Here is a 6,242-nt window from a genome sequence, read left to right on the forward strand (position 1 = left end):
CATTTCTCTGAGATCTCAGAGCAGAAACAAAGCAGTCAAGAGCTGCCCTCACAAAAATATACCAGGAATTCTCAAAAGGCAGACCCTTGGGGCCTCATGTGAACAATGAGTACTGTTACCACTTCATGTTGGGCAAAGCATCAGATCACAAATTTCACATATCATCTCCAATTTCTCACTTTCAGCATTTAAGAGACTCTAAGAGACACTAATATTCTTGAGAAATCTTTCTTATTGTCAACTTTCTTCCTGATTCTTTTTTCCTTCTGTTTCTTTTTCCTTTTCTATATCTCCCACCTGCCCCCTCCCCAAACAGGCTCCTTATTAACAAAAGCATCAATTAAAGGAAGAAAGAACTAGAGATAGAGGGAAAAAGCCTCCTTCTAGAAAGAGACAGAAGAGCGAATCTTTCAGAGTACCGTAGGTGTGGTCTTGACATTGGGAATCTCCTCATAACAGATCATGATAGAAAACTTCAGAACTGAAGGCTTTTAAAAAAGATATTTACTGATGATTCATTTTATCCTTTTATATTCTTTAATAACCTTGACACTATAAAATTGTCACAATTTCTTTTTCTAGACTATTGTGCTGAGTTGATACATGAGCTCATATCTGGCAAACTATTAACAGCTTCTAAATTCCCTTCTCATATGAGATTTCTACCCTTACGGTTGTTCTTCTGATGCCTGAAAACCACACACTACATACAGGTGAAGCACCCCTTATTTTACTCAATCCCTACTAGAAGGGGAATATGAGTTATGCAGCCCTAACACTCAGTAACCAGTTTTGAGGAAAATTATATTTTTAAAGGAGTAAGAAATCACACATTTTCCAGATCTTCATGTATAAGGAAACTATAGTCCCTTGAGTGGAAGAAATAACTCTCAGTGGGCAACAATTTGCAGCATGCATTAGCAATACTCCAGGTGGATCAGTCAATTTACCAGCTTAGAGAGATACCAGCACAGCATGGACTGAAATGCCTTTCAATGTACATAAGCATCCATTACACATGCCCAGGATTCTTGCCTAAGAGTCTTCAACTTGGTTATTATCACACCACGTCCTCTTCTCTGAGCCTTAGATACAAAATCAATGCCTTCAAAGCTCTAAGATTCACAATGTATTTATTATTTTCTCTTGAAATGAGCAAAATAATTAAAATATTCCATGTCATTTTATACACCTGACAAACCAGGGGACCATTACATCATATACATTATTAATGATAATAAAATCTTGCATTGAAATTTTCTTGAAGCTTTTCCCAATGTGTTTCTACCTTTGTCATCTTACTAGCCACTTTCAAAGGCTGTGTAAAAGAATTTAGATAGATTAGTGGTGCTCCCATCTCACAGAACGAAAAGTGAGGTCTAGGAATGGCAAGTGATAGCTTGGGTCATCAGCGCCACAGCTGTGGGTTCAATTCTATATCCCTAGATGTTCAGCTCCCAAAGCTCACCTACATCCTGTCTAAATCAATAGTTCTTTAAACAAAAATTAGAAAGCAATACAATGCTTTGAATTCTTCAGTGCCGTTGAAAGAATAAACTGAGCTGTACTTGTTTCTTTAACATGTTTTAGATACAACAGACAGGGCAATGAACCCACAGACAAATCACACACCCCATTGGCTTTTGCCAATTCTCATTTTTACCAGCAGCTGCATTTCAAGGAAAAGCTAGTGAGCTGCAGGGAATGGCTATTGGGGACTCGCCTAGGTATTGGTACATCCAGACCACCGTGTAAAGCCAATAATCTGCAGCATCTGTTTAGAATGGGAGGGCCAGCAAAGAAGTCACAGCTGAGCCCCAAGAAACCCTCAAAACGTGAGCACTTTGTTTATGAGTCAGCTGCCTGCCCTCTGGTTTGAGAAGTAAAATGCCTCCGGCCATCCTGCGGTCCTCTCCAGATATTTAACATAGATGCAGTTACAATGTAACAGCAGTGGTGGGAGAAATAAAAACAACCATCATTTATTGACAGCCTAAGATCCAGGCACCAGGCTGAGAATTTTATGTCTATTATTTCTTTTAATCTTTCTAACTTTAGAAAGAAGTTTCTTTCTTTTTCTTAAGTTCCCACCTGAAGTTGGAAGAAACAGGAACACTGGGAAGAGTTTACTCAGAAGGCAGGTCAAGTGACTATTTAAGGTGTACAAGTCTCTGAGCACTATTTTTCCACTATTCATCATATATTGACATGATGATAATACTGTTGCTTGCCCTATTTTTTAATGAAATATTTAGACATATAATATTTGCAGCCTTTTTAATTATAGAGTCTAGATGTCTGTTTTGTAAGAGTTTAATCAAGGGGGAACAAAAGCTTTACTAACCTGTTTTCTCACTCCCCTGATTGGTACTGTGTGCGTGTTTATTATCTGTTAGAACGGACTCCTCATATGGTTTGAAATGAAAGGATGATCCATCTCCTCATTACTGATCCTTTGCTTGGTGATGAAAAACAGCACAAAACATATGAACAAAGGAAAAATGCCTTCCTGTCATTTCTCAGCCTTTCTTGCTGCTGCTCAGCTGGGATGTTAAAGAGTGGAGTTTAATAAAAGAAGGTGAGAAGGTGGGAAAAAAAGCCCTAATGAGCATGTGGTTAGTTATTTGGAAAGATCACGGAGAAGCGGCAGTGATTTTCTTTGTGCCTCACAGAACGCTATGTCCCCCAAGGTCAAAGAAGCCCAATGCCCTTCTTTTCTCACCCCTTCATTCCCTACCCTAACAACCAGCTTCTCCACCTACAACAGATTTCAAGAAGTTTAATTTCTGGTGATGGAGCAAAAAAGAATGTCATTCCTCATCACCAGCTTGTAGCTCTTGAGAAACATGCAGAAGTGGTGCGGGAGTGTTTTTCGGTTGCTTGCATCATTGGTCGAGCATCTTGTGAGCAAACATTTCAGATCTCAAGCTCAGGATGACAGAGCCCCAGCCCAGCCTGAAGGCTTTCTGACACTTACCCTTTAGATTGGGAATGAAGAACAAATTCCTATTTAACAAGGTGGAACCACTGAAAAACAAAATCCTTTAATGCTTCAAAGGAGAGCCAATAATAGCTGTCGAACTCTAAAGCAATGCTCCGAATTAGAATGAAGTCATGTCGTCATAACATCATTCTGAAAATGTTTTTAATCAGCGAGCGTTCCAGTCCTGTGGAGTGAGCATCACACAGAAATATTAAAAAAAAAAAAAAACCCAAAAATAATACTGGAGGGCCAAACTCAGAACTCCCAAAACTCTAAGAAAGAGTGATGTTTTTGCTTCCAGTTCCCAAACCAGGAAACCATTACTCATCATTCCCAAGATCACTCCTTTGGGAAGTGGGAGAGAGATATGACCAACCACAACAAGTTAAAAGAAAAAAAAAAAAAGAAACCATAAAGTACAGTTACTTTCGGATCAACATCTATCTCAGGGAGGCAGGACATGCTTCTCTAATGGTCTAACTCCAGTATGACTATTAACACTTTGGCAGAAAAAAAAATTGAGATCTTTCTTTGAAGTTGAAATATGCAGCCTTAACTGTGCTCTCATCCTCTACATTTCACTGAGTGAATAACCTAAATTACACAGAACGGCAGTAAATTGGCTCATCATAGCCCTGTTCTAATTTTAAAAAGATAAAGAACTAAAAAACCCAGACAGCCTTGCATGGAGCAATGCCGGGACTAGTGAAGTCCACTAAGAGGCTCTCAGCATCTTTCCCCAGAAGGTCATGGGTTCAAATTCAACCCAGGTTTGTGGTGACCAAGGACTATTCAACATCTTAGGTTAAATGTATGTGTGCCTTCAATATAATATTTCTAATAGGGATGCTGACAGCCTGCATTTGTCATTCTTGCACTCTCTCTCATGCATACAGTGGCTGGCCAGCCACATGCGGAAACTAAATCATATCCTCCCCTTAGAAAGGTGATCCTCACAAAATGTGAACTCTGAGGCACTAAGGAGCATCTTGCTTTCACGCTGTCTGCTGTCTGCCCATCTTCCAGCTCCGATGGGAAAGTACAGCAGCTCTTTGATTGGCAGTCTAACACCCTGATGAGCCTAGGAAAGACTTTAAATTTTAAAGACGTACAAGCATGCCCACAAGAACAGCATTTTCCAAACATAATAACTCTCAGTTTCAACAAAGCATTTACTTGTGGTGATAAAATGCCAGGTCACAAGTCAAATTTTGACTCCATTACTGAGCATTATCCTTGAGCTCTAAATAGAAAGTCAGTACAATTCACCAGCTGTCAGGTTCCAGCTTTCCCCCACCCCAAACAACAACAGAATAACAGGCTAAACTGTTATAGCTGCTGGACTCACTGCTTGATTAGATTCTTAATGAGTGGCTCTGTCCACAGGTCACTTCGGCCAGTCACTCAACAAATAAGCTTCAAGCTATTTTAGAGCCTGGGTTTCTGCTTGAAATTTCATAGAATTCAGTGAAGAGATCCACCATCGATCAAAAAAGATCTGGGCTGACTTAGAGACACTGAAGGTAATTCAATTACTCCTCTTCATGAAAACACAAAAGTCAGTGCAACTGAGTTGAGATATGAGATTTCCATGGAGTTCCTTCCATAGGTCCTAGTAAATAGTTCCCTTAGATTTGATGTTGACCATCAAGGAGTAAATGGGTAAGTGGGAGAATGCTCTATAAGGGGCACCCCGAGGATGTGTCAGTGTTGTATATCTAAGGGATGCTGAACGCCTCGGCCACCCCAAGAGCACAAATCACCTGGCTACAGGGCAAGGTGGCAGCGGCCATGTGAAATCCTGTTGTCTAAAAGCTCTCCAGGGGTTTAGCTACCCAGCTTTTCCCATCGCCTGAAAGATGACCCCATCACAGCCAGAAGAAGAGCTGCCTCCATCCTTTCTTTTAATTTTCTTTTAATTACTAGCAATCATCAGAACCTATGTTACCAGGAAGTGGCAGTATTTTGAAGCATTTCTTGTTAAGTCACCGGGTCACTTGGGAAATTAGGGTCTGTAAGGTCACAAGGATGGCACAACTTGGCGAATGTTTCCTCCTGCCAAGGATGTGAGGTGAAGGTAAAATGAACAACCATGACCCTTAAAAAAAAAAAAAAAAAAAGAGCAACAGATGCAGAAGCGTCCCCCACCCCCTCTTAAATCTCTAGGTGGAGCTGTCTCTGCAGTGCAAGTGGGTTGAAGACAGCTTCTTCTGACGGGTGCAGAGTCCGCCCAAGGCATCAGGCTTAACGCCCAACGCTAATCCCACATCTACCCGCCCTTTATCTATACATGGGTCCATCAGATTTTTATTTGTAACTTATTCCGGCTACCTACCTAATAGAAATTGATCATTTCAGCTGTGGACTCTATCGTAAATGGCCATTTCTCTACTGGGAAATGGGAAATACTTTCTCTAATCTAAAGCGGTTGGGGGTGGGGGGAGGTAGGTTCAAAGGCATTAATGGCGCTCTGCGCCTTTCTTTGATTTGGCCAGATGTTTCCAAATCGCGCTTAACAGCCTTCGCTCCTCCAGGGCCCTGGACCCACCAACCTCGGGCTTCCTCCGCACCAATTTTCCTCCCTTCCTTGAGAGGCTCTTTTCCGGATTTTCACCACGTAGTCCAAATATGGGACCCAGATCTGTTACGACTGATGTTGGGCTCTGAGCTTGAGCAAAAGAAGAGTGGAGGTCGATAACAGAGCGGGTGCAGGATGAGGACTGGGGCAGAATTTGCCAGATCCCCAGCGGGGTGTCGTAATATGAGAGCCGAGGCGGCCACGAAGAGGAGAGCTGGGGGACGGAACCGACTGTCTTCGGCGGGGCTCTTGGGGCCGGGGTGACATGGCTCCATCAGGTGGAAACCATGCAATCTTCCCTCGACCCAACTCAAAAGAGATAAAGATGTCTAAATAACGACGATCGCAGCCGCCACAACCCTGCCGGGGCCCCAGGGGGAGAGGGAGCGCCTTTTCTGCTGAAGCAGCGGCTGGGGCTTGTTTGTAGGTTCGCCATTCACCATGATAAATGTAAAGACCAATTAAGGTTTGATCCGTGCACACGGGAGGCAGACGGCGGCAGATAGTGGAACCAATTAACGAGCATGTCCCCTAATTCCTGCCGCGGCCGCCGGGCGCACCGCGGTTCCCCAGGCGCCTGCGGCGGCTGCCCCCGAGCCCCTCGCGCCACCCGCCCGGCCCTGGAGGGGGACTTCCTCCTCCAGCGAGTAGGTGCGAGGAGCAGGGCCCCCCAGGCGGCTG

Source organism: Camelus bactrianus, chromosome 8, assembly GCF_048773025.1.
Source record: "Camelus bactrianus isolate YW-2024 breed Bactrian camel chromosome 8, ASM4877302v1, whole genome shotgun sequence".
Classification (NCBI taxonomy): Eukaryota; Metazoa; Chordata; class Mammalia; order Artiodactyla; family Camelidae; genus Camelus; species Camelus bactrianus.